Below are 27,294 nucleotides of genomic sequence, written 5' to 3'. Positions count from 1 at the left end.
TACTAAAAATGCACCTGTCTCATGATCAAAGGATATTTTTCTCTATTGCTGGGACAAACAAATGTTTAATTCAACTAAGAGTCAAATAATAATTAATATCCATAGTTTCCAAAACACTTCTCCATGGCAACTTACTTGATCCTGAATGGTTGAGAGAGAGAAATTTACATTTATTAAAAACATATTATTGAAAATATGCCAGCTACTCTGGGTCGGTCACTGCACAGAAACCACTAATCATAGGTATCATCAGCCCCATTTTACAGTTTGCAAAACCAAGGCTTTGGGAGGTAGACTGACTTGATCAAGTTGCTCTGAACGCCTCAGTTCTATAGGATTCTTTCCCTACAACCTAGCCCTTTGACTAGGATTACCAGTGGATTATTAGTCTGTGGATCACTCTATGGCTTTAGAGAACATAACAGTTTGCAAATTAGGTCGAGCTGTCACTTTTGAAAACTATCAACTTCCTTCCTACACTCTATTCTCATTTCTGTACTCTAAGGCCCCTCCATGGTGGGCCGTCCTACACTCTGTTAACCAAGGGCTATTATTTCTGGTACCCAGGAGTGAGACAACCAAAACAGGAGTACCTCTCCGCCGCTGGAGAACACCCCAGACCCACAGCTGGAACAGCTCGAGTAGGGGTTCCTATATCGCTTTAGTATTACTATCAGATAATATCAAGCCCAAAATACCTCTCAGTAACTGCACCACCACTCAAAATCTTTACTTTCACCCTATTCAGTGGCCCACTTCAAGGGCGAGTTGGACAGAAGTCTGATCAGGAAAGCAGGAAAAGAACAAAATTAGCCAAGTGAAACCTACTGGAAACTTTATCCTATTTAGACAACCCGTCATGAAAGTTTATTTGAGTGAAATATACAACCCCAAAGGATTACACATGCTGTGAAATACGATCTGCCCTCAGTTCTGCTGATACTCAAAATTATGGTATTACAGGGGGAAAAAGTTCGGAACATAAACAAATATGAATCTAAACTGAACCTCGGAAACGTACTTGCTAAATCCTCCCTTGGTAAAAGCCACAGAAGTATCTCAACCACCGTGGCCTCATCCTTCTCCAGAGATTTTGGCAAAAAGAAAAGTCTCCAAATTTAAATAAAGAAAAGAAATCTCCAAGTTTGATTTTCACTTGTAATGGCAAGTACATTTAATAGATGAGTACGTTTAAAGGTAACACAATATTCCTTTAACTTACCCCAGAAGACTAAATAAATCAGTTAGTAAATAAATAAGCAGACTGAGTAAATAAATAAATTCTTGATCAGAAAAGCTGATCGAAAGACACCAAGGAGTAAATAGAACTCCAGGAGGGCTGGAAGAAGCCTGGGCACCTTTAGCTAATTGAAGCAAAGCTCCCTAGTCTGCAACCTAAGGACAAACCAGTCAGCTTTAACCAGCATATGATGGAGGGAAACCTTCATTAATTCTAGTAAACAAAAATACAAAGTGGTACGGCAAGGAAAGTTGAGACCTTGACTTTTTTTCTCTCACAATATTAGCTTACAGCTTAGCAACAGCGAGGGTGGAGGAGGAAATTCCTATGTTCACACCCACTCCTCTCAAATGCCTTTTTTTTTTTTTAAAGAGAAATCTATTGTTGGGGCGAGAGAGACTCAGATGTGTTTTTTCTCATGGGTAATAATGGATTCAATTGCCTTGAAGTCAGTGGACCTCTGGGTAGGAAATACCAAGCAGACAAACAGGAACAGTAGCGCGCCGGCCGGATGATGTGCCCCAGACCTACATCTGAAACCTCAGCGCACCCTGTAGAGAAAAATATTTAATTTAGCAAAACTGTCAATTTAATTTTTTAAAGTTTTCCTGTGCTCAGTTGTGTCCGACTCTTTGCTACCCCATGGACTGCAGCCCGCCAGGCTCCTCTGTCCACAGGGATTTCCCAGGCAAAATACTGGAGTGAGTTGCCATTTCCTTCTCCAGAGGATCTTCTCGACCCAGGGATCTTGAACCTGTATCTCTTGCATCTCCTGCATTGGCAGGAGGCTTCTTTACCACTAGTGCCACCTGGGAAGCCCCCCAAATTTTAAGCATTACTAGAAAAAAACAAGAGTATTTCAATTCAAGATTAAAATAATCTACACTTGATTTTTTTAATTGCAAGAACAACCAGAATAGCATTATCTACATGGGCAATGTTATCTATCAGACCAAGAGATGGAAACTAGCCTCCCCTTCTAACAGGTCCAGAGCTAGAGAAAGCCAACTTCCTTACCAGTTAGATGAAGGGTATCTACTAACGGACATTCCTTTCCTTACTCTATAGCCTCCTGTGGATAAGAAAGCCGGGCCACATCCACTTTTATTATCAGTTATCTGATAAAAACAGTTTATTCTTAATAATCTGAGGATCTCTAAAATCAATTACCATGCAAACTCTCATACATAATCTTAAAGGGAAGTGAAGAGGAAAGACAAAATAGGAACCACAAATACTTGCAAAATTGTGGCAAGTGCAGATACCAGTTGGAGAAGGCAATGGCAAGCCGCTCCAGTACTCTTGCCTAGAAAATCCCATGGATGAAGGAGCCTGGTAGGCTGCAGTCCATGGGGTCGCTAAGGGTCGGACACGACTGAGCGACTTCATTTTCACTTTTCACTTTCACACATTGGAGAAGGAAATGGCAACCCACTCCAGTGATCTTGCCTGGAGAATCCCAGAGAAGGGGGAGCCTGGTGGGCTTCCATCTATGGGGTCACACAGAGTTGGACACGACTGAAGTGACTTAGCAGCAGCAGCAGCAGATACCAGTATTTCGTCATATTAAGAGAATAAGAACAATATATTAAAAATAACTGACTGGCATTAGTGGGTAATACATTTGTTAGTTTTAAATGCTAACCACATGTCAGGCTCTCTGTTAAACTCTTTTTCAATGTTTTCCCATTTAATCCTCCCAATAATTCTATGGGGAAAGTACTATTATCCCTATTTTATAAGAAACAGAAGCTTAGAGATTCAATAATTCACCCAAAGTGACATGGATACTATGGAGTATCCATAGTATACTCCTGACAAAGCCAGGAGTGGGGCTCAGGCCATCTACCTCTGGAATCCACACTACAGCATATACTCCCTCTAAGCCATCTGCTGTGCAAATCCACATCCACAATGACACATCCTGGTCGGATGTCTCATGTTACACGACGTTTGCTCTGCTATTTCCTTTTTCCTGTAGTTGTACTTCAGCACTTGCTAGAGAAGTGAACTCCTTATAAGTAGGGACTAGGGAATTCTTTTGATCTCTAGAGGACTTCACAGATAATAATGCCTCTCAACAACAAGCGTGAGAGAAAGGGGAAAGTAGGCCCCCAGGTGTCCATCAACGGATGGTGGATAAACAAATGTGGTCTAGACATATTCTGGAATATAATTCACCGATATGAAAAAGGATGGAAATCCTAATACCTGCTACAACATGGGGGAACCTTGAGGACGTTGCTGCTGTCCTTGCTTAGTTGATAAGTCGTGCCCAACTCTTTGAAATCCCATGGCCTGCAGCACACTAAGACTCCCTGCCCTTCACCATCTCCTGGAGTCTGCTCATACTCACGTCCATTCAGGACATTATGCTAAGTGAAACTGCTGGTCACAAAAGGAGAAATCCTGTGTGATTTCACTTAGATGGGTTACCTAAAGCAGTCAAACTAAGGGGGACAGAAAGTGGACAGTGGCTGCCAGAGGCTGGAAGGTAGAGGGGAAGGGGAAGTTGGTATTTAATGGGTAAAGCCTTTTAGTTTTACAAGATGAAATGGATGGATCCAGACAGTATCACAACAATGTGAATATACTTATTGCCACTGAAAATGGTCAAGATGGTCAATTTTTTAAAAATCTTTTTACTTTAGTATTTTCATTTTTTTTTTAAAGGTTTAAAGAAATTTATTTACTTGGTCGTGCTGGGTCTTAGCTGCAGCCTGTGAGATATTTAGCTGCAGCATGCGAACTCCTAGTTGTGGCATTAGGGACCTAGTTCCCTGACCAGGGTTCAATCCGGGCCCCCTGCACTGGGAGCAAGGAGTCTTAGCCACTGGACCACCAGGGAAATCCCAAGATGGTCAATTTTATGTTTTGTGTATTTTACTACCATGAAAATGAAAATGAAAAACAAGAAAACAAGAGGAAGAATTAGGAGTGTCCATCACAGAAACGCCCCCACAATACTTCTCAGGCCCGGCAGGCAGAAGGGACGTGCTGTCATGAGCATCAGGGAGCTGGCCCTCCGCCTTGGAAGTCACCCTGCTGGGGTGCCACTGAAGCCCACTGACAGGGAAGAGCCGTACAGGGCTGCCCCAGAGTGTTTCCACAGCCTCGCAACCCCTGGGTCACTCTTGGAACATGCCCCTCTGACAGCCAGGGAAGTGAGAGGAAATAGCAACTCTAAGAACATGTGTCTCTGAGACCTCGACAGGCACCTCTTCCTGTTTCAGAGACTGGGCAGACATGCGGTGCCCTGGATATGCCGGAAGGCAAATTCAGGCATCCATCATTTCCCTCCTCATGGAACCAGGGTGGGAAAAATAAAGGGGGGAGACATAGTTTTCACCTTGGCAATGTGACGAGCCAGGATTAAAATGCAAAGAAAACAATACTGAAAAATGTGACGACTCGGGATTCCCTGGATGACAGAGTGGTGGTGATTATGGAGCTGCCCTCATCCCATGGCCAAAGAGCAGCCTAGACAGTAGGGAAACACAGCTCAGCTCAAGTCCTCCTCTTCAAATCAGTCCCATGACCTCTGATGAGGGCACCATGAACCACAAGTCCATCCCAGAGTGTTCATCAAGGAAATGCTTGGACCCTCAAACCCTCCCTGAGTCAACTCATCGAGTGTTTAGGTCCCACTGTCTTCAAGACCAAGGTTCTCCTTTAGCTTTCAAAAGATAGATTTTCATGATCTTTTTGTTGTTGGTGGTGGTGACATTTATCTTTTATTTCTGCCATTTGGATTGATCTTTTGACTATTTTTTTAAAAAGTTAATACAAACGAAACAAAATTTCTCTGTGGATGTCTGATTTACTGTGGTAAGATATACAAACAAAATTTACCATTTTAACCATTTTTAAGTGTACAGTCAGGGGCACTAAGTATACTCACATTGTCATGCTACCATCACCACCATCCATCCAGAGAACACTTTTCAATTTTGCAAAAATGAAATTGTACCCATTTAACACTAACTCTCCATTCCTCCCTCCTTCTAGCTCCCAGCTCCTGGCAACCACTACTCTAGTCATATTTCTAAGATATTAATAAATAGCTTCTCCTTTTACTTTCTCTTCACCTTCCTTCCCCTTAGGCAGGCAGGCTGCCAGGAGGATGCTTTGCCTTGGGGATCTGGTGTCAAGGAGTCAAGGTTCTTCCTGGCTTTTGTAAAAAAGCTGTAACAAACTCAGCGTATTAAAAACAGAGACATCACATGGCCGACGAAGATCCATCTAGTCAAAGCTATGGTGTTTCCAATAGTCATGTATGGATGTGAGAGTTAGACCATAAAGAAAGCTGAGCGCAGAGAATTGATGCTTTCGAACTGTGGTGCTGGAGGAGACTCTTGGGAGTCCCTTGGACTGCAAGGAGATCCAACCAGTCCATCCTAAAGGAAATCAACCCTGAATATTCACTGGAAGAACTGATGCTGAAGCTCCAATATTTTGGCCACTTGGTGCAAAGAGCCAACTCACTGGAAAAGACCCTGATGCTGGGAAAGATTGAGGGCAGGAGGAGAAGGGAGCGACAGAGGTTGAGATGGCTGGATGGCATCACGGACTCAATGGACATGAGTCTGAGCAGATTCTGGGGGACAGTGAAGGACAGGGAAGCCTGACATGCTGCAGTTGGTGAGGTTGCAAAGAGTCAGACGGGAATTAGTGACTGAACGACAACAGCAAGCTACTGACAAGATTAAATATTCATCATCATAATCTCAGAGTGGCTGTTCTTATGGAAGATTCAACTCACTGAAGAAATATGAAAATTTGAGCTTTATAAAGTTATACTCTTTGGAAAGAAGGTTCATTCCAATTTGTGGATGAAAATGGGTCCATGTTAAAGGTTCAAGGTTTTATTCAATTGTACACGAATTATGTCTTCCTCTGTTCTTACAAACTCTGCCCTTGGTTTGGAGCTATTCTTCACAAAGTGCCAGTAATTGCTACTTTGAAAGGGTCCAAGGATTTGCAGTAGTCAATTCTGAGATGATTCTTACTAGCAGTTTCCAGACCAGTTTTTGAAAGGCCTAAATTGTAGCCCAAAGAGTTTGATGGATCCTGCAAAAGATGGCATACATTATCAAACCCAAGAGGGCCCTGGAGGCGTTCACCAGATGCGATGACACACTTAGAGGGTGTATGCTGGAGTCAGGAGGGGCACTCGGGGACAAAGGCCTCTAAGGTTTTCTTCCTCTCATTTTATACCTTTAATACTGATCTTACAGACAAGTTCGTCTCTAATGCTGATTTCCCAATTATTTCCACCAAACAATTACAAGGAATCAGTTACCAGGTGTCAAATCTCCCCTTTTTGTGACATAACTGATAATCCTCCACAGTAAACTGATCTCCTGTTCTCTGATTTCCAGTATTCCCTGTAATTCCACATTTCCCAATTTAAAGCCCTCTGGAGCAGATCAGGTGGTCTACTGGAAAAAACACAGGCTTCCCAATACTGGAAAGACGCATTCCACTCTGGCTGGAAGCCCAGCTTCATCTGTCCTGGCCTCAGGGTCCAAATGCTGGAGCTGGACATTCTGTGAAGCCCACTGGTCACTCCCCAAGGCCCTCCGCCTTTTCATTTGCAAAGGATCACGAGAGTCATGAAAAGAAACTACACAGAAGTTGCAAAGACATTTTCTTCTCCTTGGAATGCCTTGGTGATAACTCCAGTTTGGTTCCAAGAGTTGTAGAGAACAATCTTCCTCATGGATTATGTTTATTAAAAAGGACAGGAAAATGAGTGTTACAATACCAACAGTGAAAGAAAACTGGAAAACATACCGAAACCCATAAAGAACTCTGTTTTCCAATTCTAGAGCTCAAAAAAAGAGCAAGTTTAATCAGCATAAAACAAGACAGTAGGTAGAGGTGTTCACAGCCATTCTGAAGGAGATGAATGATAGGGATTCGTTATTGGATAGAATTTCAATTCAAACCTTATTTCCCCCTTATTACACATTGGACATGCTGCTTCATTTCCCCCGTCATGGCTCAGGTTGATTTTCAGCTGACAAATGGAGAACAGAGAGAAAAGGGAGGGAGGCAGAGGGGATGGAAGGGAGAGAGCTCCAGATGTTCTGGACCAAGAAATACAGAGGGAGAGAGATAGAAAGGGGAGGAGAGGGAAGTTTGTCAGTGGAGGTGCTGGGATTATAGGAGCTGAGTGAGGATATGAGAGATGAGCTGCTTCAGTCAATCTGACTCTCTTCAACCCCATGGACTGTAGCCCGCCAGGCTCCTCTGCCCAAGGGATTCTCCAGGCAAGAATACTGGAGTGGGTTGCTATTGCCATCCTTCAGGGGATCTCCCCAACCCAGGGATAGAACCCAGGAATGGGGGAGGTGAGTTAATCTCAGTAGGCCGGGAGGCAAGGTGTTGGGCAAGAGGCTTTGCCTCCCTTCACCAATCTTGCTGTTTATTCCCTTTCCTCCCCTAGCCTCCAGGTGGCACAGCAGAACAAACACAGCATGCCTGGGGGCTGTGAGCTAGAACAGAGGCCTGCACAGGTTTAGGGAGTAAAAGAAAGAAGCAAAACGCACTGTTGCCAGGCAGGACTGGTGTCGGGGTGTGACCCCCAGTACGGCATACTCAGCACTTGCTCAGAAACATTTCCACTGCATCCTGAGTATCACTGCCAGACACTGTCAAAACCCTAATGGAAATCTATTATGCTGCAATTGCATGAAATTTACTCTTTGCAAATGCCAGTGAAGAGAATCACATCTGCAAAGCAAAAGGCAATCAGTATCATCTCATTTAAGTTAGGCTTGTTAAGTTAGTTAAGAGAGCTCCACTGTGCCTCTGAGGCTATGAAAACATATCTATAGGATGTGAATTCCAGATCTGGACAACTAGATCGGAGTTTCTCAGCATCAGCACTATGGACGGGTGGGCCAGGATAATTCTTCGTTGGGAGGGGAGGTGGAGCTTCCTGCGCGTTTTAGGATGTTTAGCTGCATCCTACTAAATTCCAGTTGCACCCAATTCCCCTCCAGAGAGACCAAGCCCTCAAGTCAGCCTCCAGATTGCTGTCCTGAGGCTTGGCTAGTTTTCACAATGGTACCCGCCAGACCTTCCTCCTCCAGGTCCAGGGTAGCAGAGCTTCATACACTGTAAAGGCCACACAAATCCCTGGGGGTTTTTGTTACAAATGCAGATTCCCACTGGCAGGTCTGGGGTGGAGCTAAGGATACTCTAGTTTCAGCATAGCCCCTGGGTGATGCTGATGCTTCAGGTCCGCACCAAGGCCCCTTAGCACTGGTTTAGTAACAGGAGGAGGGAGCAGCATAGGAAAACTGGCTGACATCCCATAACTTGGCTGGTTACCGGGTAACCTCTAACTGCCTCAGCAGCCTCACTTGAAAACCCGGGGTGATTGCAAGCATTAAGTAACAGGGTGGAGACAAAGCAACTGGTTTGGCATCTGGCACTCAGAAAATGTTAATTCCCTCCCCCTTTCTCTGAGCTCTCCCAGCACTGTGCCTAGAAACCTCAAGGTCAAGGCATCCCTGGGGATTACAGGGAATCCCCTGGAAGAAAAAACTCAATTCCATTCTGAGTGGTGGTTGGCAAGGGAGGGATTTCTTCCCTTTTCTTTCTTCCAGCTTACACTCTCTTTGTTGGTTACACCATAACATCTGTCACCCTCTGGAGGCTGTGAATTGTTGAATTGTTTTCGTAATGAAGCATAGGATGAAAAGAATATTTAAAAACAATGTACACATTGTGATTTCATGAAAAAGCAATCTCTCCCACTCTCTGGGCCCATCTCCGAGCTGCATTTAACACTGATTTAAACTCTTCTCGAAAGGAAAAATTTATCTCAAAGAGGGATGCACTTCGGATCAGATCAAAATTTCCAAAACCATTTGTGTATATTCCTCCCCAAATGAATGAAGTCTACTTGTCTGGAATTGTGTCCAGGGAGAATCCTTGCTATCCTTTGTAAGGATAAAATGTTCTGATGCAAAAATACTACTTTGCCAGGCTAAATATAGCCTTTTGGGTTCACAGAGCACATGGCACATGGACCTTGATTTTAACACACATACAGAGAGAGCTTTTGAATTCAGAGTTGTGCAGATTTTTCTAGAATATTAACTAAGATGAATTCCTTTGGGAAAATCATTCCCTCAACTGCCCCCTGCCTCCACACATATGAAAAGTTCTCAACAATGGTGTCTTTCTCTATTTGTAGGCTGTATCAAAAAAAAAAAAAAAAGTATGTGAGGCATCACTCCAAACAAAGTAAGTTTCTGCATTATTCCACTGTGCAAATGACATCATGTGACTAGAAGCCGAGAAAGTCAGCTGCCCCAGTAGTTAACTGCCTACAGGAAAGTGTGGTTTGGCCTTCCTCACACTTATACCCAGGTGCAGGGCTCAGTCAGCCCTGGCAAAGCTCTGCATTCGAGCCTGGTCAGGCTGGGAGGGAAGAAAGGCAAGCAGGCATCCTTCCCTCTCTCCTATCTGAGGGTTGGGGCTTCCCCCAGAGTCTACAGGGCTGGTCTCTGCTAAAGGAAACCCAAGCTTCAGTCCTGGATCCCCAGGATCAGCACGCACACCTTGGGGAAATCACAGGAATGGACAGGAGGCCACCTGAAGAACTCCTCTCTCTTCACAGAACTTGGGATGGTATGCCTAACCAGGTCCACACACATGCGTTCCTTCTAACCAAGAAAAAACAAAAACCCTGGAAGGCCTGGCAAAATTCTCTAAACCTCACTAACCCAGGGCATTCTAAGACTTGTGAGGTAACGTTCAACCCAGTCCCCTCTGACAACCCAGGAAAAACTGCATGAGCACCACTGTTTATCCCTGGCTCAGCACAGTAATCATCCTTTCCAAGGCTTCCTCACTAAATCATATATAGAGCTTATGAAAAAACATCTGAGAAGAGAGCTTAACAGTTCCGGGCTGGCACTGGTATACACTGATTTCATTACTCACCAATCCTATCTAGCAGGTATGGAGTTTGGGGCACTCAACAGAATAGAATGCTCACGCAGAATCCTGTTGATGGAGCCCCAGGATTGCCATCTTCACCTGCTCTTGGCATCACCAGCGGAACTGGTTTAAAAGGCAGCATCCAGGCTCCTCCCACAGGGATGATGCTGACAGTCTGCATCATATAGACACTGTCTGCCCCTCCATGGACACCTGGCTGATAAATCACAGGTCCAGATATACTGCTCAAGTGAACAGGCAACTTCCTAGGAAACTGGGTCTTCATGCAGGGCTGAAGCCCCTAGACAGAGGGCAGACACCGGAGAGTCACCGGCCCTAAGGTGGACAGTCCCCACCTCCAGAGATGTTTTGAGAGGGGACTTCCCTCCAGCAGACAATGACTAAAAAGGAAACTTCACAGGGGCATTGTAAACTGGGATAGGTGCTACAATGTTCTGCTTTTTTAACCGTATTTTTTGTGAATCCCCAACCATTTTTTTCTAACCGATTCACTTCCTTAAATACATACAGGCTTATTCCATTCCAGGCCCCCAACGCTGGCTGGTACCCTGAATTTGGTGGAACGGCCTGGAGCAAGGGTGAAGGTTACCTTTTATTTATTTTACAATTTTTATTGGAGTCTAGCTGACTAACAATGCTGTGTTAGTTTGGGGTGTATAGCAAAGTGAATCAGCTATACATACACACATATCCACTCTTTTTTAGATTCTTTTCCCATATAGGTCATTATAGAGTGCTGAGTAGAATTCCCTGTACTATATAGTAGGTCCTTATTAGTTATCTATTTTATATAGCAATGTGTATATGTCAATCCCAATTTTCCAATTTTCCAATTTAGTCCTCCCTACCCTTTGCCTCCTGGTAACCACAAGATTGTTTTCTACAGCTGTGACTCTATTCTGCTTTGTAAGTAAGTTCATTTGTACCGTTTGTTTGTTTGTTTGTTTTTAAGATTCCACATATTAGCAGTGTATTTGTCTTTCTCTGCCTGCCTTACTTCACTCAGACAATCTCTAGGTTCATCTATGTTGCAGTAAATGGTATTATTTCATTCTTTTTTATGACTGAGCAGTATTCCATTTGAATGCAGAGTTCCAAAGAATAGCAAGGAGAGATAAGAAAGCCTTCCTCAGTGATCAGTACAAAGAAATAGAGGAAAACAATAGAATGGAAAAGACTAGAGATCTCTTCAAGAAAATTAGAGATACCAAGGGAACATTTCATGCAAAGATGGGCTCGATAAAACACAGAAATGGTAGGGACCTAACAGAAGCAGAAGATATTACAAAGAGGTGGCAAGAATACACAGAACTGTACCAAAAAAATCTTCACAACCCAGATAATCATGATAGTGTGACCACTCACCTAGAGCCACACATCCTGGAATATGAAGTCAAGTGGGCCTTAGGAAGTATCACTATGAACAAAGCTAGTGGAGGTGATGGAATTCCAGTTGAGCTCTTTCAAATGCTAAAAGATGATGCTGTGAAAGTGCTGCACTCAATATGCCAGCAAATTTGGAAAAGTCAGCAGTAGCCACGGGACTGGAAAAGGTCAGTCTTCATTCCAATACCAAAGAAAGGCAATGCCAAAGTATGCTCGTCTAAACTATCACACAATTGTACGTATTTCACACGCTAGTAAAGTAATGCTCAAAATTCTCCAAGCCACACTTCAAAATACGTGAACTATAAACTTCCAGATGTTCAAGCTGGTTTTAGAAAATGCAGAGAAAAACCAGAGATCAAATTGCCAACATCCTCTGGATCATCAAAAAAGCAAGAGAGTTCCAGAAAAACATCTGTTTCTGCTTTATTGACTATGCTAAAGCCTTTGACTGCGTGGATCACAATAAAATGTGGAAAATTCTGAAAGAGACAGAAGACCAGACCACTTGACCTGCCTCTTGAGAAACCTAACCTGTATGCAGGTCAGGAAGGAACAGTTAGGACTGTACATGGAACAACAGACTGGTTCCAAAGAGGAAAAGGGGTACCTCAAGGCTGTATATTGTCACCCTGCTTATTTAACTTATATGCAGAGTACATCATGAGAAACGCTGGGCTGGAAAAAGCACAAGCTGAAATCAAGATTGCTGGGAGAAATATCAATAACCTCAGATATGCAGATGACACCACTCTTATGGCAGAAAGTGAAGAACTTCAACAGCCTCTTGATGAAAGTGAAAGAGGAGAGTGAAAAGGTTGGCTTAAAGCTCAACATTCAGAAAATGAAGATTATGGCATCCAGTCCCATCAGTTCAGTTCAGTTCAGTTCATTTCATCCGCTCAGTCGTGTCCGACTCTTTGCGACCCCATGAATCACAGCATGCCAGGCCTCCCTGTCCATCACCAACTCCCAGAGTTCACTCAAACTCATGTCCATCGAGTTGGTGATGCCATCCAGCCATCTCATTCTCTGTCATCCCCGTCTCCTCCCACCCCCAATCCCTCCCAGCATCAGACTCTCTTCCATTGAGTCAACTTGTCGCATGAGGTGGCCAAAGTATTGGAGTTTCAGCTTCAGCATCAGTCCTTCCAATGAACACCCAGGATTGATCTCCTTCAGAATGGACTGGTTGGATCTCCTTGCAGTCCAAGGGACTCTAAGGAGTCTTCTCCAACAACACAGTTCAAAAGCATCAGTTCTTCGGCGATCAGCTTTCTTCACAGTCCAACTCTCACATCCATACATGACCATGGGAAAAACAATAGCCTTGACCAGACGGACCTTGGTTGGCAAAGTAATGTCTCTGCTTTTTAATATGCTATCTAGGTTGGTCATAACTTTCCTTCCAAGGAGTAAGTGTCTTTTAATTCCATCACTTCATGGCAAACGGATGGGGAAACAATGGAAACAATGTCAGACTTTATTTTTGGGGGCTCCAAAATCACTGCAGATGGTGATGACAGCCATGAAATTAAAAGACGCTTACTCCTTGGAAGGGAAGTTATGACCAACCTAGATAGCATGTTAAAAAGCAGACGTTACTTTGTCAACAAATGTCCGTCTAGTCAAGGCTATGGTTTTTCCCGTAGTCATGTATGGATGTGAGAGTTGGACTGTGAAGAAAGCTGATCGCCGAAGAATTGATGCTTTTGAACTATGGTGTTGGAGAAGACTCTTGAGAGTCCCTTGGACTGCAAGGAGATCCAACCAGTCCATTCTGAAGGAGATCAGTCCTGGGTTTTCATTGGAAGGACTGATGTTGAAGCTGAAACTCCAATTCTTCGGCCACCTGACGCAAAGAGCTGACTCATTGGAAAAGACCCTGATGCTGGGAAAGATTGAGGGCAGGAGGAGAAGGGGATGACAGAGGATTAGATGGTTGCATGGCATCACCGACTCAATGGACATGAGTTTGGGTAGGCTCTGGGACTTGGTGATGGACAGGGAGGCCTGGTATGCTGCAGTCCATGGGGTCACAAAGAGCTGGACAGGACTGAGTGACTGAACTGAATTGAGTTCCACTCTGCACACATAACACATCTCCTTTCTCCATTCATCTGTCAATGGATATTTAGGTTACTTCCATGTCCTGGATACTCAACAGTGCTGCTATGAATATTGGGGTACATGGATGTTTTGGAATGATGATTTTCTCCAGAAATATACCTAGAAGTGGGATTGCTAGATCATACGACAGCTCTATTTTTAGTTTTTTAAGGAATCTCCATGCTGTTCTCCATAGTGGCTGTACCAATTTACATTCCTACCAACAATATAGGAGGGTTCCCTTTTCTCCACACCCTCTCTAGCATTTACTGTTTGTAGATCTTTTGATGATGGCCACTTTGACTCGTGTGAAGTGATATCTCATTGTAGTTTTGATCTGCATTTCTCTAATAGTAATGTTGAGGATCTTTTCACATGCTTTTTTGACCATCAGCATTTTTTTTTTATAAATATCTATTTAGATCTGCCAGTTTTTTGATTGGGGCTTCCAAGGTGGCGCTAGTGGTAAAGAACCTGCCTACCAATGCATGAGGTGTAAGCGACATGGGTTTGATCCCTGGGTTGGGAATATTTCCTGGAGGAGGAAATGGCAACCCACTCCAGTATTCTTGCCTGGAGAACCTCATGGACAGAGGAGCCTGGTGGGCTACAGTCCATGGGGCTGCAAGAGTCAGGCACAACTGAGCAACTTAGCACACAGTACATATACACATTTTTTGATTGGGTTGTTTGGTTTTTTTTTGTTATCGAGCTGCATGAGGTGTTTGTATATTTGGAGATGAATTATTTGTCAGTTCCTTCAGCTGCATATACTTTCTCCCATTCTGTGGGTTGTCTTCTCATTTTGTTTATGGTTTCCTTTGCCCCTGGAGGTTACCTTTCATGTGGGTTTGTTTCAAAGAAAGATTTGCAGCACTTACGAATTAACTCAAAATGATGTCTCTGGTGTGTCCGCCTCATCCAGGTGCTAGATAATCATCTATCCAAACAGCCAAGTCTACTGCAAATCCATGAGAAGTTAAATGGTAAGACAAAAAGGACTGAATTTACTAGGCTTCCCAGGCTCTTCTGAAAACCTTTTTTATTTTAACCCTCATAGCAAATCTTTACTCAATACATTCATCCACATTCCTCCTTATGACAGAATAAGCTGATTAGAGCTGACAAAAAAATCTTACAGGAGTTGGTGAAGGGAGATCTCAGTGACCCGCATCCCACTGCCAGTCACCGGTTAAGCTGAAAGCCTAGAATTCTGGTCCTAAAAATTCGGGTCCATTTTCCGATTGAGAAACAATTTCTAATCTACTCAAAGCATCACAAGGGAGCAAGCAAAGATGACTGTAAGAAGTCTCAATACAATAGTGCAAGTGCTTTGTGGGGAAGGGAAGGAGAGGGATGTCAGTGAGATTCTCCAAGTCAAAAGGAGGGGCTGTGGGTAGCACGGAGGTCGGGCCTGGAGAAACTCCAGGCCCAAACATTCTTTATCTGATCAGTGTAAAGGATGAACAATTGATCTGCAACACAATTGCTGGAAGTTTTAAAGTTAACTTTAAAAACTATTTACTTATTTGTATCTGCCACAAAAATGGAAGAAGACTCTGGTTAATTTAAGAAAACAACCCACTTGGGGAAGAATACATGTGCAAGGTGCTTCCATTTCTCATTTAACACAAGTTTTGAAGTAGGGAGGTTTTGGTACCCTCATATTTTATAGATGAGGGAACTAAGACTCAGTTTATGTGATATGCTCTAGATCTCACAGAGAATTTGGCCAACACACTAATGAATCCCTGGTGACTCAGTGGTAAAGAATCCTCTGGCAACGCAGGAAATGAAGGTTCGATCCCTGTGGGGAAGATCCGCTGGAGAAGGAAATGGCATCCCACTCCAGTATTCTTGCCTGAAAAATCCCATGGACAGAGAGGAGCCTGGGGGACTAGAGTTCATGGGGTTGCAAGAGTCAGATGCGACTTAGCGATTACACCACCACCACCCAATGAAAGTGAGCCCTGCCATGACTCTGGATAACTGGGGTGGTATAGTATCTGCATATTTGGCTCTGCTCACCCCATCTGCTCCAGTCAAACATCAAATCAACCATGAAATCCCTGAAAGGAGGCGCTCAAAGGACAGTGACATCCCCACCACGTTCTACGGCTGTGTCCCCTTCCCTGGCATTCACGCCATGACTGCCTCAACTCAGACATGGATCCTCCAAGGCAAAGAAACCACCTAAGGGAAGCTCCATCATTTCATCCCCACCCCATCCTCTGCTTGAATAAGGAAAGCCTCAGCATTCTACCTTCAAAGGGTACCTTTTCCAACTGCATGGCCCATGGGGTCTTTCTGAGATTCCAACCAAGAAGGGACAAATGCCATTTACACGTCCTTTGATCCTACTCAAACATGCCCCTCCCACATCCTGGTAACACTCCTTGCTCTTAGACTTGAAAGATGAGTCCCAAAGAGAAAGAGGTCAATGGACCCAAGGATGCTCTCGGTCCCTCTGCCTATGCTGTCTGCCCTCTCCTGCACCTCCTCAATCTCTGAATTCACCTCAAAAGGCAAAAAGAACCTCTGACTGAACCCTGGAAAAAGCACATCCTGCTTTACTGTAGGAAGAAGGAAAGATCTTGATTAACTCATTTTTCCGGTGCTCAACTTTCATAGACTGGGGCAAAGAACAGGAATTACATGTGTATTTGGATTTCTGTTTTTTCAAAAGCCAGCATCAAGAGCCTGTCCTGGACCAGGTTTGGCAATTATACTTCCGCCCTCCTATACATTATAATTCATATCTATGCTAACATCACACTAAGACTACAAAATCCTCAACGGTCAGAAGGACAGCAGTACATGCACCAAGGTAAACTCATTAAGGCGGAAAGTGGTCAAAGTGGGGTAGTCATTTAATACATATTACAAACATCTTCATCAACAACAGTTGGAAAAAACTTTTAAGACTTGGTTTTAAACTTTAGTTACTGTATTAGAGCACTCCATTTCTTAAGTATTCTTATTAATCAAGTCCTATTTAAATCACATAAACATACTCTATAACTTTCTTTTTGAGCAAAATATAGGTTTGCCCCAATATCTGAAAGTAGACCGTTCCTATGAAACTTTTGGTAAGCTGAAATGGCATAAAGAGAATCCCTGACTTCACGTTACAGCAGGCATTTCACTTTTATGAAAGACCCATGTTATAATTTGATAATAGCTTTTTTAATAAAAATGAAAATCTTTGGATTTCTTTCAGTGAGTGAGATGTAGATCTTGGGTAAAAGCTAAGTGGCAATAATTCCAACTTTCAGAAACTGGGAGAAAGCTGTAGTTGTTTTTCCTGTTAGAAAAGAGATGCTTTCCACTTTCTATGGTACATTTCTGGAAAATGTGTTTGAAGGACGTATGTCCAAGACTCAACAACAGTCATAAATTCTTAGGAGGTGATTCTCTAACAAAGATATTTCTGCCTCTCCTTCTCCTTCTCCATCTGTTCCCCATGATCGTTCAAGGAGACACTGTCTCTGTCAGGCCCAGGCCACCCAAAGTGCTCCTGCATGAGGCTGGTGCTAGTGCAGGGCCCTGAAGCTTAAGCTTTTTTAGCATCACAGAAAACCTGCCCCTAGGTGTCAAGTTTACACAGTATAAAAAAAAAAAAAAATTCAATCTTTTAGCAAAACTTACTAAACCTGTTGAAACTGATAAGTGTATTAATCAATTCCGTGAAATTTCCAATAGCTTGCACAGGATGTCTGACCAATAATCTAAGCAAATGGTGTCTCCCGCGTGTCTCAAGATCCAAAGGACAGCCATTCCAGAGGCTAATTCATGAGAGATCATACCAGAGTTGACAAATGGTTAAAATTAAAAACTAGAACTGGTTTTCAGAAGTCAAATTTTCAACATGCTCCTGTTTTCATCATTAAAATCCCTCAACACAACTCCCATCCAAGTTCAATTTCATCTTTATCTGAAACATTCCTCTTTGTCCTGTTAAGCAGAGACTTGTGATGACAACCTTGATAGAAATCTAGGACATGGGTGGTTTAAGAGTCCGCCAAATCTATAAAGACAGTAGAATCTAGACAATAATTGTAATAATTAATTAGAAAGTCTGGGGTATCAGCACTTTTTAAAAAATAACACTTAATCGTGTAATTTCTACATTAAAATACTGAAAGGTTTAGAAATAGAACAACCAGTGGATCACTTCCCCCTCACTTGATAACTAAATTAAGACAATCTGTTCCATTTTATTAGCCAGAGATCCTGAGGCGAGTGAGTCAGAAGGAGCCACTTATGAAAGTGAAATAAATTCTGACAACACTACCCTAAACTCTGCAGGCAGGAAGCCGGTTCAACTGTCATGCCAGAACTATGAGATAATGGGTATTTCAAAATGTTTGTCCCATCTGAAAGCCCAGTCTCACACTAGCATCTTGGCATCCCAGAAAGAAGTTGAAAATGAACTCCACATCTCAACACTTAATTGCCCAGTCTGTTAGTAAGGAATCTAGACACTCAAGTCCTATTACTTTCGTTTCTCCTGGCTCATGACTAATTTTATTGGTGCAGCTCAAAATAACTGCTGGGCCCTCAAGACCCATGGTGTGGCCGCTCAAAGGAGAAGATGCCCTTTAAGCAAAGAACTTATGTCAAAACTGGGGAGGAGGGGGGTGGCAGCGGACAGTCGTTAAGAAGGTGCTTTAAGGCAGTTTCAATTCTTATAAGACTTTATGTTTAAGAAGCAGTGGACTCCTTATTAAATATGCCTCATTTCTAGACTTGTTACTCTGAAATTTTATTGATCAAATTTGAGGAGGCTGCCAGAAGTAGCAGGGTGTTTAATTAAACTGGGAACATTTCCAGGAAGAAAAATGTGATGCTTAAATGAACTCTCTTCAATTAGAGCAAACCAACGAAACAAATCTCCTGAGATTACACCAGTGAGTGGTGGGTTTGTACTAATTCAGCCACCAGGTTCCAGTGACCGGGGGTTAAGATGGAAGGACGCTCCCTAGGAGTTGTCTGCTGACTCGTATACACCATACAGATGTGTGTATCTGAGTGCACGCAGTCTTTTCGAAGGTACATACTTTGCCGGGGAAACTGGGGGTGGGGGGGGGGGAGCGGCAAGTTTGCCCAGGTTAACGGTGCTGCACTTAAAACTGCTCCAGGGAAGGGTACAGATTTGCCAATGTCTCATCACAAAGCCTATCAGAACCAAACTATTATTGCCCCACGCGGAAACTGGCTTTACTGGGTCCGGAGAAATAATCCACCATCGCTCCAAACGAGTCACTTCGCTCCCAGATGCTCCATTTTTGCGGACTGGGGAGAGATTCCCCAAGGCTGCTCATCTGGCACCCGAGCAGGGGAAGCTCAGAAACCACCTTGCGAGGTCCGCTCCCGCTGGGCCACCCGCCGCCTGGCTCCCCACCTCGCCCGCCACCAGCGCCGACGCTCCCCGCCTCCCGCCGCGGGCTCCCAGGCCGCCCGCCCTCCCGGACTTCCATTCAGTCCCGTGTTCTCCACCACGTTTCTCTAAAATTTCTCAGGCCGCCAGTTATCTCCTCGCTCCTATCCCGGGAGGCGCGCCTTCTCTTCTCCACCGCGATAACAGAACACTGTGTCCAGCGCTCGCCACCACGACCCGCCCCTACGACTCCCCCGCAGTGTCTCCACTAAGGGGGCAAAGACAAAGTCTCCAGCTTTATCCGGCATAAAACACCAGATCCAAATAGCGGGGCTCCTGGCCTCACACCAAACTTCGAGGCTCAGCTCAGACTCGGATTGCCCTCCTTCTGCGCGCCGACGGCTGCTCGCTCCTCCGGCAGCGTCTTCCCAGAACTCGTGCCCCAAAGGCTGGTTGGAGACCCGGCCGTTTTCGGCCCCGGTCTGGCTACAAAGCTCCTGACTTCCGAAAACGCCCCCAGCGCTGCCATCTAAGGAGTCAGGATCCCGCGCCTTCCTCTCGAGCTGGAACCAGCGGCTCCATCCACCGCTGCTCCCAGGTTTGGAGAGGCGGCTACGGCCCTTGGATTTTTCTCTACCTTTCCTGTACAGCCTGGCTCTGCTTGTGTTTGGCGGAGGGAATGGGAGGAGGGATTCCTAACCTTATTTTTTTTTTAAAACATATATAAGTGAATAAGTATTGAATAAAGCAGCCAAACGCTGGCCCTCCCCCAAACCTAGGAATTCAAAGCCACATGGTCACAGCCCTTTCCAGGCAGGCCCCCTCTCCGCACACGCTCCACTAGGCAAGGACCATAAAAGCCCTTTAAAGTCCGCGGTACATCCAAGGAACTCCCAGGTCACCAGTCCCTCCCGAGCCACCCTATCCCCGCGCCAGAGGCCCCAACACCAGGAGGTCGCCCCGGGGACTAGGTGTCTGAGACCGCCGCGCCCCAGCTTGGACACCCACCTCTGGGCGCCGGATCCCGGGGGCGCCGTCCTCGGGCTGCGCTCTGGCGCGGCCCCTGCCTCCTCCTCCTCCTCCTCGGGACGTCCGGGAGATTCCGCGGAGAGGCGTTCGGCTGCCCCTGGCTGGGGCGAGCGCATCTGCCGAGAGCCGCGGCCGCCGGGCGCGCCGGAGCGCAGGGAGCACCGCCCGCCGCCTCCCCGAGCCCGCCCCGTCCCCGCCCCCTTCTCCGCGCCCGGGACCTCGGCCCGCCCCTCCGCTTGCACACCCCCTCCCCAACCACCCACACCTTCTGTCTGTGGTTTTGGCAGAATCACTACACAAACTGAGAAACAAGAAATGAGTGGATGGATAGATTGGAGGGACGGAGGCATGGGGCAACTGAGGCCGAGTATATCCTAACCCGGGAGAGGGCTCTGTGTCTGGGTACGTGGACTTGTGTTCGCGCAGGGGTGGGCGTGTCGGCGTGTGTGCGTGTGGACGTGTGTGTTGGTGTATATGTGTGTATATGGGGGTGTGTGTGTCCTTACAACGCCGAAACTGCTGAGTTCCTATACGAGAGGTCGAGTTCCTCGAGACTGTGTCTGGTAAGGAAGCCAGCTGGGAGCGGTTGGGAGGCGCATCTTTGTGATGCGGCTGGCGGCTCCGCGTGTTTTGGGCTTCTCCCTGATGTGGTCCAGAGACTGAGATGTGGACCAGGATGCTTCCGGTCATTGGCCTGCCAGAGCCTTCATGCTGCCCTCCACGTCGTGGCAGCTGATGGCCTGTTGTCAGAGCATGTGTATTAAGAAAGCCAGCGGTGGGGAAGGAGGCAGCTGATACACCGCGTGGGGCTCGATCCGATCCGGAGAGTGGCCAGCCATCCCCCACTCCGGAGCTGTCTGAAATTTCAGCATGTCATACCCGCCCCCACTATGAATATTTAAATAATGTTAATGACCCTTTGTAAGTGGACCGTCTAGAAATCCCGAGAGGATTCAGAAACACCTCACACACAAAAAAACAGTATGTTTAAAAGCAAGGCGTTCTCCGCAGAGGAAATGTAATATGAACATAATATATAGTCAGATTTCTTGAATTCAACTTTCCACTAGGCATGGGCAAGTTTTCCGTTTTCCCAGTGATTCTCTCTCTCCAGCTCTGCAGGTCAGAGCCCCTTACTCTCCCAGCTTTCATCCTCAGTTGGCCTGCTTTTTTCTGAACCGCTGGTCAAAATACTGGGGTCCTCTTTTGAGAGTCAATTCTGCGTGCCAGAGTCCCTGATTTCCTATGGGGTTTCCCTGTGGCGCAGATGCTGCTTGCAATGCAGGAGACCCAGGTTCAATCCGTGGGTCAAGAAGATCCCCTGGAGAAAGGAATGGCAACCCACTCCAGTATGCTTCCCTGGGAAATCCCATGCACAGAGGAGCTGGTGGTCCACAGTCCATGGAGCTGCACAGAGTCAGACACAGCTGAGCAACTAACACTTTCTTTGATTTCCTATACAAGAAATGATAACATGGGGACCTGTCCAGAAAGTCTGTCCAGCTAAAGACACATTAAAAAATAGCATCCAACCAGAAAGGTTTACCATTTGGAGGTTTATTCACACCTTCCCTGAAGGGGAGGTGGGGGGTGGGGGTAAAGACTACAATGCAGACCTCAGCTGTTCTCCTCAGGGTTCCTGAAAGTCTATAGGCTTCTTTTTGTTGGCATTTAAGAATTGTTTCACCAGCCTCTTTGCATGTTTGTCTCTTTGACTGTTGAATTTCAATAGAATTTACTGACCAGTGGCCAAGATTACAAAGCTTCAGCCTCAATAAATCCCTTTCCTTCCTTTCTTTCTTCTTTTCTTTTTCCCTTTCTTTATCTCTTTCTTTGCTTCTTTCTTTCAGCTCTTCATGTCACTGACTTGAGTTAAATATTTGGGTGCCCTACATCGTGATCTATTTTTTTTTAATCTATTTTTAACATTTTTATTTTTTATATGTATTTTTAAAGTCTTTGTTGAATTTGTTACAATAGTCCTTGTGTTTTATGTTTTGGCTTGAATTTGTAACCCCTGCATGGAAGGCAAAGTCTTAATCACTAGACAACCAGGGAAGTCTCTTAACATTTTAATATAGTGTGAAAACTCACACTGAAATGAACATGTTTGGGGACAGTTATTTATTTATATGGACCATAGATTCTTCAAGGAAAGTTTCTAACAATACAGAGATTTTTATAAACAGTATTAGGGGCAAGTCATCATCACTCTTTCTTCCTATATTCTTAAATTAGAATGTATTCTTTACAAATCAAATTTGTTTCATAATTAGAAACGGTACAGCAATTTACAGGCTTCCCTGATAGCTCAGTTGGTAAAGAGTTCACCTTGCAGTGAAGGAGACTCCAGTTCGATTCCTAGGTTGGGAAGATCCACTGGAGAAGGGAAAGGCTACCCAACTCCAGTATTCTGGCCTAGAGAATTCCATGGACTGTATAGTTCATGGGGTCACAAAGAGTCAGACACAGCAATTTACACCAGCTTTATTCTGAATTCTTTCCTAAAGCAATGTCAGTGTTAATATTACTGTAATATTATGTGTAAATATGAATTAATACTAATTTTCTGTTAATATTTTAAAGTTCTGGTATATCCTATAGAAAACTATGCAGAATATTAATTTAGGAGAAATACATATTCAATAGATATCAATTTACAAGAACATTTCCTTTTCTTTCATCTTATAAGATATTAAAGAGGAAGCCATGATTAAATTACCCTCTTTTAAAATATAAAGGCATGGTACATACCAGGACTCAGAAATATTTGTTTAATTTGTTCTATGAAATCAATGCAAATGTATGAACATCTGTATATGAAAGTAAAAACTGTTTTAAATTAACATTTTTCCCCCCTAGGTCTGCAGTTCTCAATCAAGGGTAATTTGACACCCCAACCCCCACACCCACCCCTGGACAGTTTCGGCAATGTCTGAAGACATTTTGTGATTGTCATAATGGGTGTGGGGTACTACTGATAGAGGCCAGGGATGTGGCTAAATATCCTGAAAGGCACTGCGCTGTCACTCAACAACAAAAGGGTTATTGCATCCAAAACGTCAAGAGTGCCAAGGCTGAGGTATCCTGCCCTGGACTCAAAGTCAGGAATAAGGGGACTTATCTGGTGGTGCAGTGGGTAGGAATCCACCTGCCAATGCAGGGGACACAGACTCAATCCCTGGGCAGGGAAGATTCCACATTCCACCGAGCAGCTAAGCCTGTGCCCCACAACTACTGAAGCCCATCCGCTGTGCCTGTGCTCCACAAGAGAAGCCATCACAGTGAGAAGCCCATGCACCACCTCTAGAGAGTAGCCCCTACTCACTGCAACTAGAGAAAGTCCACCTGCAGCAATGAAGACCCAGTGTAACCAGGAATAAATAAGATTTTTTTTAAAAGCCAGGACTAAGGACCACAGATTTCAGGACTATGTCTGTGTTTATTAAAAAGGCAAACTCCTGGGCTCCACCTTTACCTACTAAGTCAGAATCTCTGGGGGCAGGACCAGGGGAACTGTGTTAACAGCTCCTAGGGATTCTTAAGAACAGAAAAGTGAGAAACACTGGAGATAAGAAAGGCAGGCTTTATTACCCAATGCACGCTCATGGGCTCATCACAGCATATGTATCTTAACATGATAATAGTTATTAGAGCTGAGAATGTTTTATGAAATATATACGTTCTTCGATCCATGTAAGAAGCACTTAGGAAGCAAATAAAGAGCTATTGATTCTGTGAAAAAAACAAACAAACATAGCTGGGATATGAAAATATTAAATGCTCCCTACATCATTAGGGTACAAAACCATCTATGGAACTGTTGTTTGGCAAGAGAGACCCAGTGTAACCAGAAATAAATACCTGGTTAGGACTTTTCTCCCTATGGTCTAAATGTACATTTTTGCTTATGTACCATGCCGTATCACCTGCCCATTTTAAATGGTGCTCCTGAGCAAGAGTGGCCTCCAGGGGACCCCAGAAATAGAATGTACTTAGTAGAGAAACACCAAAAGTAAAGGTTGGGTGTCTGGTAAAGGAGTCAGCCTAGACACAGATTGACAGAACCTCTTCTTTCTCCCCAAGCTTACAGAAGAGTAGAAGCTGGAAAAAAAAAAAAACAACCAACCCATTAGTGGCTCAGAGAGCTGAGCTAAAAACCCAAAGAAGGGGCCAAGACAAGTCAATCATAAAAAAGAATTTGCCATTTCCTACTTCCAGCAAGGAGAAAGACATCAATAAGCATCAGTTGGGTATAATCCTCAAGCACAAAATGTGTCTCATAGAAAACAAAGGTTTGCTAGAAAACAAAAGAGTAAGAATAAAATGGAAAAGCAAACAAAACTGGCACCAAAAAAGTTGGCCCCTATCAAACCAAAAGCCCTAGATCTGTGGGACTTTCCAACCAAGTACCAGGTAAAGTCATTGGAATGTAAAGAACAATCCCAATCCCAAGGGCATCCCCATGGGACCAGATGCACCACTGTAAATCTAAGACAAAAAACAAACAGGGAAATATTTGCAACATACTCAACAATGTTAATATGCAAAGAGTTCTTACAAATCAATATGAAAATTGAAGAAAATTACCAACTCTCGAATAGAAAAAAATAAATCAGTCATTTATAGACAAATAATTATAACTGGACATTGAACTTAAGAAAAGATGCCCAAACTCTTCCTCATCTAAAAGAAAATGCAAGTGAAAATACTGAAATAATATATTTTGCCTCTGATATCAGAAAATACATTAACTACAAATATTATCTATTATTGGTGAGAAAAATGATGCAAATTAACTGTACATTGTTGAAGGGAATATAAACTAATATTAATAGATTGATAAATTTGTTAGACAATTTGGTAATAGCTCTTAAAATTAAAAAAAATGTTTATACCATTGAACTTGCAATTCACTCTTGGAATTCAGAAGCTTATAAAATCTGTGAGTCAGAAGACTAAAGTGGTAGGGAGGAGTCAGCAAATGAGAAATTTCTGATCATAGAAAGGGCCAAAATAAAGAAATTACTTAATATAAACTTTTAAAGTTGCTTGCTGTGTAATGTTGTGATGTAAGTACTTTGGATATCTCCTCAACCTCTGATAACAGCATTTATTTGAAGAGCCAAAGGCAAGGGGCTTATATATGACTTGGTGCAGTTGGATATCAAGCTAAAAGGATGTGAGATTAAGAATTCAGACAAAAGAGGGCTTTCTTGGTGTCTCAGTGGTAAAGAATCCACCTCCTAATGCAGGAGACATGGGTCTGATCCCTGGTCCAGGAAGAGCCCACATGCCTCGGGGCAACTAACCCCAAGTGCCACAGCTACTAAGCCCACATGCTGCAACTACTGATGCTCGCACGGCCTAGAGCCCGTGCTCCACAGCACGAGAAGCCACCGCAATGAGAAGCTGGCGCACCACAATTAGAGAGTAGCCCCCTTCGCCACAACTAGAGAAAACCCGGCACAGCAATGAAGACCCAGCACAGCCAAAAATAAATAAATAAAATTATTTTTAAAAGGAAGAAGAATTCAGACAAAAGAGGAAATCACAAGTGACCAGTAAAACCAACTCCATCCCACTTGAGTTAACTGCCTGAGTGAAAATTCCATAAAAATAGTGGGGGTAGGCACTGGACCACCTCTAACATTTTGTGGGTAAGGTCCAAGTAGTTTTAGTTTAAATATAAAAGGAGTAATTTTCCCTTTCAGGCTGTGGGACCTGGAATAACCAGCCAACAAACTCCTGGGATGCATTCCTTTGGCTTATTTTCTAATTCTGATAGTGGTAAAACCAGATGACTAGGATGTTTCATTCCATTAAGCGAATTTCCCACTTAAGATATTTCTCCACTGATTTCTGACTCTTATAAAAGGGCAAAAATGTCTTCCCTAGGTAATGTAAGCAATGATGCCATCCTTGCCTTTTCCATAGAAGAGATATTCCATCCATATAATGTTCGAACCATCAGCTTTATGAATGAATGCACAACATATAAGACAGACTATGGACTGTTTGTTTTGACTTGTAGTTGTTTTACCAAATGGAAAACAGTCTCCTCAAAACCATCTCTTCTCTAGGGTCACGTCTGGTTGCTGAGTGATGGTCAGCTCTTAAGACTTTGCGTCATCTGAGGACTTTCCTCGTGGTCCAGTGGCTAAGACTCTGTCTTCCCAGCGCAGGGCACCTGGATTCAGTCCCTGGTTGGGGAACAAGATCCTACATGCTGCAACGAAGACGTGGTGCAGCCAAATAAATAAATAAAAAAGAAAGAAAAGGAAAAAGGAAAGACTTTGCATATCAGTGTTTCCCAAGCTAGCCCATGTTCAGTGTAGCTGGAAACTGGGGGAAAAAAATTTTAAAAACCTGAATTAATTTCCCTAGAAGATCTGGAGTTCAGGAATCTGTTTAAGTTTCTCATGTGATTCTATCACACAGCCTGGTTTGAGACCCACTTGGGGTGGACACAATTATCCTTGGGCAGGGGAAGGAGAGAGCAAGTGAACACAGGGACAAGGATGGCTGTCACATAAGAACACTTGGCTCCTGGACCATGTTTATTCCCGTTCTTGGCCTAGTTTGTGGCGGCCTGCCTTTCCTTCATTTCCTCTCCAGGGTCTCTGGCTTCCTGTGCCCGAGGAAGTTCCTTTCCAGCCTGTTCCACATTTATTTCCTTCCCCTGCATCCTCACACTTGACCTCCTCTGCCAAACCCTCTAACACAAGGAAGTGGTGACCTGATGACATTCACCCCAATGCTTGAGACTCCTTTTTTTTCCCAAAGACTTTTACAAACATTCCAGAGAAACATTCCAAAAGCCAAGCAACTTCTGCCCATCTGACTGCTTTCATTTCGTTCCGCATGGTAGCTGGACTTGTGCCTTCTCTACGTTGACAAAGTGACAACCATGCACCTGATAACAAGCATTTATTTAAATGGCATCATTATAAAGTGCAGGTCTCCAGCATTCCAAACTAAAAGCATCAATGAAATGCAGCAACATGGGAGGTTCCTGGCTGGAAAGGATGGAGGAAAAATGCTATTTGTGGAGAGGAAAGGCAGGGTGGGAAAGGCAGAGAGAATGCCGAGGAAAGAGTCCCCCTCTGAGGGAAGGAGGAAGGCACAGATGGGGGCCCATGTCTTCAGAGCCCTCCAAGCTTTTTTG

The 27,294-nt window shown here is 44.1% G+C and overlaps 1 protein-coding gene across 6 annotated transcripts in view; it reads right to left on the bottom strand.

Moving 5' to 3' along the window:
• The window catches only part of PALM2AKAP2 (PALM2 and AKAP2 fusion), a 382,216-nt gene that overhangs the window by 101,758 nt on the left and 253,164 nt on the right, over window positions 1–27,294 (bottom strand). Inside the window, exon 1 of one of the 6 annotated variants that reach the window (XM_088838268.1) lies at window positions 20,106–20,274. The exons of the other annotated variants lie outside the window; for them this stretch is intronic. The gene's annotated coding sequence lies outside the window, so the exon portion shown is untranslated. Of the gene's footprint in view, window positions 1–20,105; window positions 20,275–27,294 lie in introns of those variants that run through there. 6 annotated transcript variants of the gene reach the window in all.

The sequence above is a fragment of the Moschus berezovskii genome, chromosome 7 (genome assembly GCF_049115385.1).
Source record: "Moschus berezovskii isolate FMDL1 chromosome 7, NW_MosBer_1.0, whole genome shotgun sequence".
Taxonomy (NCBI): domain Eukaryota; kingdom Metazoa; phylum Chordata; class Mammalia; order Artiodactyla; family Moschidae; genus Moschus; species Moschus berezovskii.
This window is presented reverse-complemented; position numbering and strand designations above follow the sequence as displayed.